The sequence below is a fragment of the Scyliorhinus torazame genome, chromosome 16, assembly GCF_047496885.1.
Source record: "Scyliorhinus torazame isolate Kashiwa2021f chromosome 16, sScyTor2.1, whole genome shotgun sequence".
In the NCBI taxonomy this organism is placed as follows: Eukaryota; Metazoa; Chordata; class Chondrichthyes; order Carcharhiniformes; family Scyliorhinidae; genus Scyliorhinus; species Scyliorhinus torazame.
In genome coordinates, this window is record NC_092722.1 from 178,719,540 (window position 1) to 178,734,813 (window position 15,274).

At 44.5% G+C, this 15,274-nt stretch overlaps 1 protein-coding gene across 8 annotated transcripts in view; it reads right to left on the reverse strand.

Annotated features, from left to right (window-relative positions):
• The window catches only part of LOC140393260 (gamma-adducin-like), a 308,595-nt gene that overhangs the window by 255,663 nt on the left and 37,658 nt on the right, over positions 1-15,274 (reverse strand). For 6 of the 8 annotated variants that reach the window (XM_072479530.1, XM_072479533.1, XM_072479538.1 and 3 more), the window contains exon 2: positions 6,336-6,454. The exons of 1 other annotated variant lie outside the window; for it this stretch is intronic. The gene's annotated coding sequence lies outside the window, so the exon portion shown is untranslated. Of the gene's footprint in view, positions 1-6,335; positions 6,455-10,579; positions 10,599-15,274 lie in introns of those variants that run through there. One more of the 8 variants, XM_072479534.1, reaches the window with a different exon arrangement.

Sequence of the window (15,274 nt, forward strand, 5' to 3'; positions counted from 1 at the left end):
TATTGGCTATCCCTCACTAGGGAGGATGATTGTCTTCTATGAATCCAAAAATAGTTGATGAGGCCGATTCAAGATCTGCAAACTATGGCACATGGACCATTTGTTGTCATGCAGGGATGTCCTTTTCATTTGCTAGTTTTCATTGAGGATTTCACTTGAGGAACAAGAAAACTCCAAACTCCTCTTGGAAAAACCTTCAAGGCTTTTCCTAGAACTTTATAGGCACTTTCCATGACCACTTGAGAAGGACGATAGGGCCTTGGTTCTGCATCCTATCAGCAACACTGCGCATTGGACATTGCAGCACTCCCTCAGTACTGTAATGAATGAATTGGATTTTGTTTATTGTCATGTGTAGAGGTACAGTGAAAAGTATTTTTTTGCGAGCAGCTCAACAGATCATTAAGTACATGGAAAGAAAATACATAATAGGGCAACACAAGGTACACAATGGGACCACATAACACTAGCATTGGGTGAAGCATACAGGGGGATAGTGTTAATCAGGCCAGTCCATGAAAGGGTCGTTTAGGAGTCTGGTAACAGCAGGAAAGAAGCTGTTTTTGAGTCAGTTTGTGCGTGTTCTCAGACTTTTGGATCTCCTGCCCAATGGAAGAAGTTGGAAAGTGAATAGGCCGTCAACCTGGATTTATATGCTCACGATCTGAATGGGTTATAAAAGATCATAGAGCTAAAATATTAACTCAGTTTATCTCTCCACAGATAATGTGAGACCTGCCGAGCATTCTGTTCTTTTTTAGTCTCCACTCTATCAACTGTATAGTATAATGCTGACAAGGCTAGTGTCCAGGAATTCATATCCTTACAGATCCAAGAAGAGGTGGGTGAAAGAGTGTGCCATTGCAACAAGTGAATTCCTCAATGTAAACTTGAGGAATCAGTCCAATTTGGTCACACTTGGCAACCCCACAGAAGTGAAACCAGTCTGCCAGTCCAATTGCAAAAACAGAAGTGGGCTACTAGAGCTGCTCTCCTGAAAGAGAATGCAGCTTCAAGCCAGGAATAAAAAATGCTCCAGTTTCAACAGAATTTTTAAAGCAAGAAATATGAAAAAGTATGTTCTTTATGAATAATAATAATAATCTTTATTGTCATTACATTAACACCGTAATGAAGTCACTGCGAAAAGACCCTAGTTGCCACACTCCGGCGCATGTTCGGGTACACAGAGGGAGAATTCGGAATGTCCAATTCACCCAACGGCATGTCTTTTGGGACTTATGGGAGGAAACCGGAGCACCCGGAGGAAACTCACGCAGACAGGGGGAGAACGTGCAGACTATGCACAGACAGTGACCCAAGACAGGAATCGAACCTGGGACCCTGGCGCTGTGAAGCCATAGTGCTACCATGCTGCAAATAAAAGTTATGATCCAGGTTGTGCTAGTTGACCCCCACCAGAACAGTTGTTCTATGTGGTCTCATTATCACTGCGTAGTGACAACTTGGGGGAGAACAGGAGTCAAGGTGCCTGTCCCCAAATGGTATTTGATAATCTCTACTGCAAGCACAAGTGAATCAGAATCAGGCACTGCAATGATGCATTTCTTGAATGATGAACAAAAAAAAATCTGGGCCGGAAAACAGCAACCTTGGAGCGGTTTTGGAAGGCAGTCGGTACCCATGGAACGTCTCATGCTGCACACTAGAATTTGTGCCCACCGAAATAAAATGGGGAGAGAAAATGACACCAATCAAATTCTGACTTTAAAAGTAAATAAATTTAGAGTACCCAATTATTATTTTTTTTCCAATTAAGGGGCCTCAGCGCAGTGAGGCAGCAATGCTAATCACTGTGCCAATCAACAAATTCTGACTTACATTGGAGAATATAACATGGTGAAAAATCACGCCTTAGTCCAAATAAATTCTTGAGGGTTTTTCTTCTTTTGCTGCTGGCCTAAAGAGGTGATAGCAAAGTCATGGTTATTTGTGGGATGGTGCTGGTGTAGGCCACATTCAACAAAGTATGCTATCAAGGAGCCTCATCAAAACTGGTCAATAAGATTCAGGTAGAAAACTCTCCACTGTTTAGGAGTCATACCTAGCACAAAAGGAAAATTGGTGTGTCCCAGGACATCATTACAGGAATTCTTCAAGATCTTCAAGACCTGGACAATATTCAGGACTGGTTGATGTGTGGCATGAAATATTGCTTGCCATTTAAGTGTTTTATAGATGGAGAGGGATAACGTTTCCCCTTTCTCCTCACATTTCGCCACTAAGTGTGTGTTTAGAAGAAGTGCTGTGGCTTTTAGTAATAGACCCAAAGCAGGATTTTGGGCAAGTTTAAATCAGAAGATAACATTTATTCACACAACAGCCAGAAATGTAAACACGAGAAAATATTCACTCTCTCATGCACACAAGAAAGAATGGATTAGAGAAAACAAAGCATGCAGGTAGAATATTAACAAAATACAAGGTGCAAATAAAGGTCAGACTGAGTGCTTTAAGGTATACATGGTGCAGGTCTGAAGGGGTTCTCTCTCGTGGCTCTTTGGAGCTGAATGGAAGTTGCAATTCTTCGAATTTCCAGATGAGGTTATGGCCGAGTTTCTGTAGAGGCGACTTTCTGCAGATGACAACGAATTACCAGCCACTTGCACTACCCGAGTTGACCAACTGTTAGGCAAGGTTCTATTCTCCTGGCTGGAGGAATGGTCCCTCTTGCCTTGGAGGAGAAGAGTTGTTACCTGAAGACAATTTTGATCACTTGATCAATACTTCTATTTGGAAGCCATTATTACACAATGGAGAAGTGGATGAGTTATTCATGCCTACTTATGATTAACTGATTTCTCCAGCCCTCTTTCGTGAATTATCAAGGTAGGAAATAGTGGGTCTGGAAGACCATTGATTGATTTTGAGTTTTGGATGAGGACGGCACGGTGGCACAGTGGTTAGCACTGCTGCCCCCAAAGCACCAGGGACCCAGGTTCAATTCCGACATTGGGTGACTGTGTGGAGTTTGCACTTTCTACAGTGTCTGTGTGGGTTTCATCTGGGTGCTAAAGTTTCCTCCCACAGTCCAAAGATGTGCAGGTTAGGTGGATTGGGCATGTTAAATTGCCCCTTAGTGTCGAGAGAGGTGCAGGTTAGGTAGGGTTATAGAGTTAAGGGGACTGGGCGCTCTTTCTACTAGTAGGAGAAACTAGAACCCGAAGGCACAGCCTCAGGCAGAAGGGACAATCATTTAAAACAGAGATGAGGAGGAATTTCTTCAGCCAGAGGGTGGTAAATCTGGGGAACCCATTGGCGCAGAAGGCTGTGGAGGCGAAGTCACGGAGTATCTTTAAGACAGAGATAGATAGGTTCTTGATTAATAAGGGGATCAGGGGTTATGGGGAGAAGGAAGGAGAATGGGGATGAGAAACTTATCAGCCATGATTGAATGGCGGGGCAGACTCGATGTGTCAAATGGCCTATGTCATATGGTTCACCCCTCAGTACCCCACCCCAAAGAGAAGCGACCCAACTAATCAATCCTAAATACGAGACGGCATAGTCAATTTAACAACAGAAAAAAAAACCCCACCAAAAAAAACAAGGGGGAGAAAAGAAAACAAACAAAAACCCCCAGAGAAAAACAGAAAAGGAAAAAGGGCCCAATATAGGCCAACATGTTGTCACGGAGTCCAAAAGTTCTCACACTCCCACCAGTCCTTTTCTTTTTGCAAAGTCCAGTGCCTCATCAGGCGACTCAAAATAATGATGTTGGTCTTCATGCGTAACCCACAGACGCGCCAGGTATAGCAGACCAAACTTCACCTGCTTCTTAAAGAAAATCGCCTTGACTTGGTTGAATGCTGCCTTCTTCCTCGCCACCTCCACGTTCAGGTCCTGGTACACCCGAAGGATGCTGTTATCCCACTTGCAACTCCGCGTGCGCTTGGCCCACCGAAGAATACATTTCTTGTCCAGGAACCTGTGGAATCTCACCACCATCGCCCTCGGAGGGTCCCCCGCCCGCGGCTTCCTGGCAAGCGCCCGGTATGCCCTGTCCACCTCCAGTGGTCGGGGGAATGTCCCCTCTCCCAGCAGCTTCTCGAACATGCCCGTCACGTATGCTCCAGTATCTGCTCCCTCAGCTCCCTCCGGGAGCCTGACAATTCTTAGGTTCTGCCGGCTGGACCAGTTCTCAAGGTCCTCCACCTTCTCCAGGAGCCTTTTCTGCTGTTCCCGAAGCATCCCCACCTCCAGTTCCACTGCTGTTTGGTGCTCCTCTTGTTCCAGCAGCACCTTCTCCACCTTCTGAATCGCCAGGTCCTGGGCGTCCAGTCTGCTCTCTCGGCGATCAATTGATTCTTTAATCGGGTCCAGGCATTCCCGCTTCAGTCTAGCAAAACCATCCTGAATGGCCTGCATCACTGGGTCTGTTGGTCGCTGCGCTGCCACCCCAGGGGTCCGGCCCTCGGTCATACTGTCTCCCATTGCAGCTTCAACACCGCTCGCTACTGGTTTCTTGTTTCTGTCCTTTCGCCCACTTCTGATCCTTTTTTCCATAAACCAATGCAAGGAAACAGTGCCCAGTTGCCTCAACCTACAAATTTTCCATTTAAAACCGGAAAACAGTCCGGGGGAAAGGTCCAAAAGTCCGACCAGAGCGGGAGCCACCAAATGTGCGACTTACTCCTTCATAGCCGCCACCAGAAGTCCTCTTCATCCATTTCTTGTAAAGCGTAAAAATGCAAAGTTTAATAATATATATATATTTTTAATTTATTAGTCCTTTCTTCTTGCATAGTACTTGATTTAAAATAACCTGTTCTCTAGCTGGTTCCTCAACAAACTGTTCTAGAATATGCTCTCGCATACATCCCAGGAATTTGCCCTCCACAGCATTAGTAAGTTTAATCCAGTTTATGTAGATTGAACCCCTCATGTTTACTGCATTACTCTTTTTACACACACCTGATTTCCCAAATTATACTATGCCCAACATTACCACTACTGTTTGATTGCCCATAAACAATTGCTACCAATGTTTGCTGCCCTTCCTTTTTCTTAGCTCCACCCAAACGGACATCTTGAGCTTCCAATCGAAGATCGTCTCTCATTAATGTACTGATCTCATCCTTTATTCAGCGCTACTCCACCTCCTTTCCCTTTTTGCTTGTCTTTCCTAAATGCTGAATACCTTTGAACATTATGGGGTGGTGGGGTGTTTTTGTCACTGGACTAGTAACCCAGAGACCCAAGATAATGCTCTGGGGACCTGGGTTCAAATCCCACTATGGTGGAACTTGAATTCAATAAAAAAATCTGAAATAATGTTGACCATGAAACCATTGTCATAAAATATCATCTAATGTCCATTAGGGAAGGAAATCTGCTACCTTTACCTGCTCTGGCCTATATGTGACTCCAGACCCACAGCAATGTGAGAGACTCTTTGGTTTGGTCCAGCAAACCAATCAGTTCATGGGTAATAAATGCTGGCCCAGCTAACGGCACCCATACTCCCTGAACGAATAAAAAATAATCATCCTGCGGCCATGTCTCCTTAATGATAATTGAATCATACCTATTTACTATCATGTGTCGTCAATTCATCTACCCTTTTGCAAATGCTGTGTGAATTCTGACAAAAGAACTTAACCTATTAAACTGTATGAAATGATTTGTACTCGTTGAAACTGTAAAGATTTATACGATGGTGTTGCTGATCTGAGAAAACTTAAGCTGAATATCTACAATGAATGAACACTAAGTATAAATTCACATTTATTTGAATCTCTGTTGTTCACTTAACTGGAGCTACAGACAACTACAAAAAAGGAATGCTACCGGGTCCAAGAATTACAAGACAGTGATCCAATCAAGGTGTTCAGACATTGTCTCAAACCATGAAAGCAAACTTTTATCCGATGGAAAGCCAGAACACTAAAATTCAATATTATGCTTTGGAAGTTGTGAATCTTGTGATAAAAAGGATGAACAACTGATAATCGTTAACAATCCACACAACCCAAATATTTGTCTACAGATCCGATTAAAAATATTTTAAGCCATACTGGCATAGAACATATCAATTTGTAAGAGCATTCAAATCTCGTATTCAAGTTACATTTGATGCATTTCAATTACTGTAATCCACACACAACAAAAAAATCCATCCTGAATATTTGTTGGAAAACTAGAGTCATAGGATACTCCTGAGCTCTCAATGAGTTTGCCAGTGAAGTAAAGTCACACAAATAGCACAGTAGAACCCTCACCCAAATGACTCAATGTTTCTGGAAAAAAGGTTCAGTTTTGGTATACAAAAGGGACTTCTACTTAATTGAAAATTGATCAGCAGTTGAACTTACTGTATGCACTATGCAATCTCAAAGACGTGTTTCTTTCTGACTTTGAGTCTTTACTTCAGATGTACGAGCTCTGATGCAGACAGATCTTTAATTCCACGTTCACTATGGAAATAGTTCACCTTCAATCCAAAAGAAAATTAAATTCAATCAATGTGAAGCACTAAACTATATGAAACAAAGCGTGAGATTCAAAACTACCAAGTTCCCTATTGGGCTAAAATGGAGGGAGAAAAAAGTAAACAGTTTGCTTATTTTTGAATTATGGAAGATATTTACTTTGAATAAACTATCTCAGCCCATCCCATCTCTTGTGGTCATGGCTCATCATGCTTGCATACTATTCCATACAATTTTAACAAAAATGAATTTTAAATTCTTCATATCCTCTCATTCCATCTTCTATGTCTATATATTTTTCAGTTTTTAATTCTTAACCATTTTTTCCTCAAAAAAATGGGGCTGCATAATGGTTAGCATTATGCTATATATTCTATATATATGTTTCTGGAACATACCTCTTCATTCACCTGAGGAAGGACCAGCGCTCCGAAAGCTAGTGACATCGAAACAAACCTGTTGGACTTTAACCTGGTGTTGTAAGACTTCTTACTGTGCTCAAGATATTGAGGTTAGGTGGGTTTATGGGGATAGGGCGATGGTGGGCCTGGGTGGGGTGCTCTTTCGGAGGGTCGGTGCAGACTCAATGGGCCAAATGATCTCCTTCCGCACTGCAGGAGTTGTGTGATTCTATAGTTCTAAAAACTAACTTTCAAGCTGTTACCCTCTCAATTTGCTCCTGCTTTAATTTAGTGTTCATCATCCATATCTCATCCCAAGTGGTCATAATTTACATATGTGGTTAGACAATAGACATTGTTGGCAATGGCACAAAATTGCATTTTCCAGTCATCAAACAACTAACCCACTTCTGTGGGCCATCCAAACACTAGAATCAATGGGGTTTACTTTGGCTTCAAAGTTATTGTTGTAATCGCATTATTTTATTGATAACCTTAAACTGTTCATTTGTGTGTTTTGTTAACTGCTATATAGGTTTGACATGAATGTTTTGATAAAGAAAGGGTTATCTTCCAATGGCCGAGTAGTTTTGCGATAATCTTTTATTTCAAATTTTTTTTGTTTTCAGAAGAGATCAAAATAAGTAGACATTCAATCCTGAAGCCTCCATGGTTCAATGAGAACAGGACTGATCTATACCAAACTCAATAACTCGCAATGGCTAGCCAAAAGTCCATCAATCGCTTTAGGATTACTAACTGAGCCAACAGCTATTGCTTTTTGTGTGTGTGTTCCACTTGCCAAACCTCTTAACATCTAGAAAAATAAAGGCAAAGCACACACATGGGAATGGCACCACCTATAAGTTCCCTTTAAGTCAAACACTTTCCTGACTGGAACTATATCACCAGTCCTTCATCGCCACAGGATCAAAAAACAGGGGGCGCTATTCTCCCTCCCCCACGCCGGGTGGGAGAATCGCCGGGGCGCCGCGCGAATCGGGCCACGCCGCCCCGACTCCCGCACGCGATTCTACCACCCCGCCCCTGTGGGGGCCAGAATAGGTCGTGCCCGGGCCTTGTTCGCGCTGTCGTGAAACGCGACGGTGTGCACGACAGCGCGAACACTTGGCCTCCATATCGGAGAATCGCCCCCAGGAATTCCCTTGCTAACAGCTCAGAGTATACCTGCACCACATGGACCTCAGTGCTTAAAAGATGTTTCACACCTCCTTCAAGGGCAATTAGGGATGAGCAACAAACATTGGCCTTGCCAGGTACGGTCACATGCCATGAATTAAAAATATCTCCAAAAGCACTCCCCTCTGTTGCTGATTGGAACTCAACTATCAGCTGCACAATCTACTTGAACTTTTCACACATGGCCAAAGCATTGAATACAACTAAAATTGTGCACCATGCCATTCACAGATTCTAATCTAGAGACAAGCACCAAAAGTAATGCGAGCTCACTTTTAATATTCCTACTGGCATTTTCCTGATGTCAGCATGACCAAGCAGTGGGCTTTAAATGTGTTCTGTTCAACTGAACAGGAACCACTCAAACAATATTTAACAGGATTGAAGCCGGTTGGTGGTCAAAATCATTGTTCAGTACCTTTCCTTGTTGAGTTTACTGACCAACTTTGTCCAGTGTTATCACTCCTCACACACACCCAGTGTCTCAGCTATCCCATTTACGTGTGCAAATACATCCATCACCTGTTTCCCGACATTAAGGTTTGTTAATGTAATTGATAAGACATTGACAAATATGACGCAGGAGAAAGTTTAAAACAGCTAGATTCTCAAAGTCAGCAGCTCAAATCATTGGAGGAAAGTGTACACGGTCTTGAAAGGACTGTTTTCTATAATACCTTTTATATTCTTTCTCTCGAGACTTCAAAATCTTTTCACAGCAAACAAAGGTTTGATGATGTTTTGTCATAGGTTCATGTTTAGCCATCAAGGCTATAGCTTCATCCATTCAGAGATATCCTGATCAGTTTTAGTGGCTGGAGTTGCAGGCAAATCCACTAGGGAGTTGCAGTTAGCAAATTTGCTGTTCCAGTGTAAACTGAGCTTCCAACAGTAACAGAGGAATGGAAGAAGGGGCAAGCAAACACACCGCAAGAAACACTGGTTTTCCCATTACTGATAACATTTCTCTTGAAATCGAACAATTGAGGTTGTGGTCCATTCTCAAGTTTCCATCCCATCTCTCTGTTGCAAGAAATGTCATCTGTTCAGGTGTATCACCTAAGTGGTCATTCTTCAGATACAAGCTTGGGCAGAAAATGTCAGCTAATTGAATTATAAAAGAGAGGAAAAAAACAACACAGCTGATTCTAATTCCAATTCTGCACTTTACTTTCATGAGGGGATGGCGTAGCGGTATTGTCACTGGACTAGTAAATCAGAGACGCAGAGTAACGCTCTGGAGACCCAGGTTCAAATCCCACTACTGCAGAGGGTGAAATTTGAATTCAATAAAAATCTGGAATTTAATGTCTAATGATGACTATGTCGACCAATGTCGATTGCCGTAAAAACCCATCTGGTTCAGTGATGTCCTTTAGGGAAGAAAATCTGCCATCCTTACCCGATCTGGCCTACATGTGACTCGAGACCCACAGCAATGTGGCTGACTCTTAACTGCCTCCACAAGGGCAATTCAGGATGCACAATAAATGCTGGCACAGCCTGTGTCCCATAACCGAATAAAAAAAGTCAATGGCTTTTATCTACAACCAGGAAGAATAGCCGACTCCATTACTTTCACACTGTCAGACATCCTGCAATTTTGCACAAATTGCTGCTTTGATTCTTGACAAGTCGACTCTTCATGCATATGTTTTGCATCTGTTTTGATTTATATGGCTGTTTTTAGAAAACATCCCAACACAAAAATGTATTCCTTGGTCTTTATGATCAAATACATGTGCAATGAAAATATATCTACTTAATATTGTTTTTTTAATAATGGACTCGAGACATAAACTTTATCAGACTAAAAAAAATAGTTCGTCACAGCCAGAGAGCATTGTGGAATCAATAGGCAAGAATATTTTCCCATGAGAAGTGTACGTTTACAATTGGGTTAGGAGCAGCAAGCAACTTATAATGATTTAAGTAGGAAAATGTATTGATGTAATAATGAATGTCCACAACCACAGTATACTTACAGAATTATGTACAAAATTACATGCTCAAATAAATGTGCCGAGATGTTTGGACTGACACACCCGTTTAAATTAAAGGCAACAGATCTGATACTGGTTATCATTGATTTCCCAATTTGAGCATTTTTAATAATAATGATGGACAATAGTTTTCATTCATACACAAAAAAGATGACTCCAATTTGGAAACCATTTCATTTAATTCTCCAGTCATGCTTAATAATAACTTAATAGATCAAAGACTACCACCATTTAATTTTTAATAACAAGGTTTTTAAATCAGGATTTAAATCTCCAAGTTGGTCCACTCCCCAACCCCACCTCCCCCTTCCTCACTCCTGCAGAGATGTAGTTTTTTTGCAGGAGTTCTCTTTCAGAGCTTTCCAAAGTGTCCATTTGTCAAGCCGAGGCCAGGACAGTGAGTTTTAACAGGCCAAAAAATGGAATCACAGGGAAAGTTGATTGCATCCCCATGCACAGGCTAGCAGAGGTCAATGTTTTTGCCCCCTTGGCTCAGCCATTATTGAAGTTTCTGAAATCTCACCCAAGCAGGCCTTCTCTGTGAGTCGAGATGGTTGAGTACTGCAAAACCATATGTATTCTTTAAATGTTTTCAAATCTCTTCAACAAATCCAGTGCAAAGGGTCTAGGCAGCTGACTGCACAACCTCCTTATGGTGTGGCAAAGGAAAGTGGATAACGGACACCAAGAGTAAGAAGAATTTTGGGGCTGAAGAAGAAAGACAATGATGATATTTCAATACAAAGATGAGAATTAATTGACAGGGGTGAGAAATGTCACCTTTTGGTGGAATTCTGACTTTTGGGTCACTGAATTCCACCCTTTTAATTTTTTTCCTACCCTCCACCTGGCCCTGAACATAGAACATTACAGCGCAGTACAGGCCCTTCAGCCCTTGATGTTGCGCCAACCTGTGAAACCAACCTAAAGCCCATCTACACTCTCACTCAGGAGCTCTCACTCAGCCCCTCTCTTTCACCCTGGAGAAGATGGTGGTGAGTTAAAATAGGGTTACATTGGAAAATAGTTTACAAAGCACTGCCATTGTCCTTTGCATGTACATAATCTAGACCAGTCATGTACTATTAGTATGGACTTCATCCTGTATTATGTCTGAGAAATATCACAGTTGTGGGTGTCGCCGACTAGGTCAGCATTTATTGTCCATCCCCAATGTAGTGGTAAGCTGTCGCCTTCAGGGTAGCATGGTAGCATACTGGTTAGCCCAGTTGCTTCACAGCTCCAGGGTCCCAGGTTCGATTCCCAGCTGGGTCACTGTGCGGAGTCTGCACGCTCTCCCAGTGTCTGCGTGGGTTTCCTCAGGGTGCTCCGGTTTCCTCCCACAGTCCAAAGATGTGCAGGTTAGGTGGATTGGCCATGCTAAATTGCCCTTAGTTTCCAAAAAATGTTAAGTGGGGGTTACTGGGATAGGTAGATACGTGGGCTTCAGTTGGGTGATCTTTGTAAGGGCCGGTGCAGACTCGATGGGCCGAATGGCCTCCTTCTGCATTGTAAATTCTGATTCTTGAGCCGCTGCAGGTACACCCACAGTGTTATTAGGAAAGGAGTCCACAGTGCTGTTAGGAAAGGAGTTCTCGAATTTTGATCCAGCAACAGTGAAGGAACAGTAATATAATATATTTCATTTTCATATAGTACCAAGTCTGAATGGTGTGTGCTTAGAGGGAAACCTACAGGTGGTAGTATTTCCATGCATCTACTGCTTTTGTTCTTCTAGGTGGTAGAGGTTGCAGGACTGAAGTAGTCTTGGTGAGTAGCTGCAGGGAATCTAGTAGATGGTACACATTGTTGCCAGTGTGTTGGTGGTGGCGGGAGTGAAAAGGTGATTTTATACATAGTCTCGAGTGTAATAGAAGGTAAATAAAAGGTTTTTAACCACTTGAAGACACCCTTTGAACTGGCCGAGAAGCACATGCATTTCACCGCAGATCTTAAAAAGTGCTACACTTTACACAATTCCTTGTCACAAAAAATTTCAGACCTTTTTGTCTTGGCCACTCTCAACCCTGAAGAAGTACAAGGACCCCACAGAATGTGGGTCAAACAGACCCACATCGCTTTTGAACACCGATGCCAAACTGCTAGCCAAGGTATTGGCGATGCGATTAGAGCCCCGTCTCCAAGAGGTGATTGCGGAAGACCAGGCAGTCTTTGCCAAGGGTTGGCAATTGTTGGCCAATATACATGGCTGTTGAATATTGTTCTTTCTCCCTCTCATGGGCCTGAGCCTGGCGGGCAGGGTCTAGGCTAATAAAATGAATGTATCCCCAAGGTTTTTATTTATTTTTCAATGTCTGGCCATTTAGCAAGTTGTTGCCCTCCTTTATTTGGGCAGGCAAGACCCCAAGGATCCGTAGACGTTTCTCCAGAGGGATAGACAGTTGGGGGGGGTTTAGCATTACCCAATTTGCTATTTTATTATTGGGCGGCCAACATTGAGACGGTGTTGGCGCGGTTCGCGATCAGAGGTCCATATAAGGACAGATGGAGGAGGGTTCTTGTAGGGGCTCTTGTTTTGGTGCCTTGGTAACTGCCTTTCTTCCATACTGGGCAGAGGGGAATCCGGTGGTGGTGTCCATTTGAGGATATGGAAGCAATTTAGGCAACATTTTAAGCCTAGCTTCATGTCATTGTTGACCCCTATCTGTGGCAACCATCTTTTTGTGCTGTCAAGTTTAGACTCGACATCAGGGCAGCACGATGGCGCAGTGGGTACCACAGCTGCCTCATGGCACCGAGGAGCCCGGTTCAATCCCGGCTCCGGGTCACTGTCCACGTGGAGTTTGCACATTCTCCCAGTGTCTGAGTGGGTCTCATCCCCACAATCAAAGATGTGCCGTGTAGGTGGATTGGCCACACTAAATTGCCCCTTAATAGGAAAAAAATTGGGTACTCTTAATTTATATTTTAAAAATGTTTAGACTCAACATTTAGGTTATGGGAGGAGAACGGTCTAGAGGTTCGTGGAGGGGCAGTTTGCCAGTTTTGAGAAGCTGTTGGTAAATTTCAACTCTCTGGGACAAACTTGTTCTGATACTTCCAGATTTTTACAAAGGACTTTTCCCTGATTTGCCTCGTCACCACCGTCCCTCCCAAAGTGGGAACTATTTTGGACGAGGTGTTGTGGAATGAGGCCTTTCGCAGGGTAAACACCATATTCTCCTGTGCGCGGCTCAGCCTTATCCAGTTTAAGGTGGTGCATAGGGCTCACCTGACCAAGGCGAGGATGAGCGGTTTGTTTTCGGGACTGGAGGACAAGTGTGACCGGTGTTCCTCGAAGGCCAGCTAATCACACTTGTATGTCCTGGCCGTGTCCCAAGTAGCTAAGCTTTTGGGTCTCCTTCTTTAATACCATGTCAGTAATTCTTAATGTCAGGCTGGAGCCTTGTCTTTTGGTGGCCATTTTCAGGGTTTCGGACTCGCAGCTGCTGCAGATGGGGGTGGAGGCGGATGTTCTCATCTTTGCCTTGTTTTTTTTTAAAAATAATATTTTATTGAAAATTTTTGGTCAACCAACACAGTACATTGTGCATCCTTTACACAACATTGTAACAATACAGATAATAATGACCTTTTTAAAATTTAAACAAAAACAACAACAAATAAATAAATATTAAATAACAAAAAATAAAAACTAGCCCTAATTGGCAACTGCCTTGTCTCAGGCCCCCCCCCCATCCCTCCCCCCCCCCAATCCCTCCCTCTCCCCCCCCCCCCCATCCCTCCCCCCCCCCATCCCTCCCTCTCCCCCCCCCCCATCCATCCCTCTCCCCCCCCCATCCATCCCTCTCCCCCCCCCCCCCCATCCCTCCCTCTCCCCCCCCCCATCCCTCCCTCTCCCCCCCCCCCCCATCCATCCCTCTCCCCCCCCCCCCATCCATCCCTCTCCCCCCCCCCCCCATCCCTCCCTCCCCCCCCCCCCCCATCCCTCCCTCCCCCCCCCCCCCCCCCTCCCTCCCTCCCCCCCCCCCCCCCTCCCTCCCTCTCCCCCCCCCCCCCCAAGTCCTGGGCCGCTGCTGCTGCCTTCCTTGTTCTCCCCTATCTATCTTTCCGCAAGATATTCGACGAACGGTTGCCACCGCCTAGTAAACCCTTGAGCCGACCCCCTTAGGACGAACTTAATCCGCTCTAACTTTATGAACCCCGCCATATCATTTATCCAGGTCTCCACCCCCGGGGGCTTGGCTTCTTTCCACATTAGCAATATTCTGCGCCGGGCTACTAGGGACGCAAAGGCCAAAACATCGGCCTCTTTCGCCTCCTGCACTCCCGGCTCTTGTGCAACCCCAAATATAGCCAACCCCCAGCTTGGTTCGACCCGGACTCCTACTACTTTCGAAAGCACCTTTGTCACCCCCATCCAAAACCCCTGTAGTGCCGGGCATGACCAAAACATATGGGTATGATTCGCTGGGCTTCTCGAGCACCTCGCACACCTATCCTCCACCCCAAAAAATTTACTGAGCCGTGTTCCAGTCATATGTGCCCTGTGTAATACCTTAAACTGAATCAGGCTTAGCCTGGCGCACGAGGACGACGAGTTTACCCTGTTTAGGGCATCTGCCCACATCCCCTCCTCAATCTCCTCCCCTAGCTCTTCTTCCCATTTCCCTTTTAGTTCGTCCATCATAGTCTCCCCTTCGTCTCTCATTTCCCTATATATATCCGACGCCTTACCGTCCCCCACCCATTTCTTTGAGATGACTCTGTCCTGCACCTCTTGTGTCGGGAGCTGCGGGAATTCCCTCACCTGCTGCCTCGCAAAAGCCCTCAATTGCATGTACCTGAATGCATTCCCTTGGGGCAACCCATATTTCTCGGTCAGCGCTCCCAGACTCGCAAACTTCCCATCCACAAATAGATCTTTCAATTGCGTTATACCTGCTCTTTGCCACATTCCATATCCCCCATCCATTCCCCCCGGGGCAAACCTATGGTTGTTTCTTATCGGGCCCCCCCCAGTGCTCCGGTCTTTCCCCTATGTCGTCTCCACTGTCCCCAAATCTTCAGTGTAGCTACCACCACCGGACTCGTGGTATAGTTCCTTGGTGAGAACGGCAATGGGGCTGTCACCATAGCCTGCAGGCTGGTCCCCCTACAGGACGCCCTCTCTAATCTCTTCCACGCCGCTCCTTCCTCCTCTCCCATCCACTTACTCACCATTGAAATATTAGCGGCCCAATAATACTCACTTAGG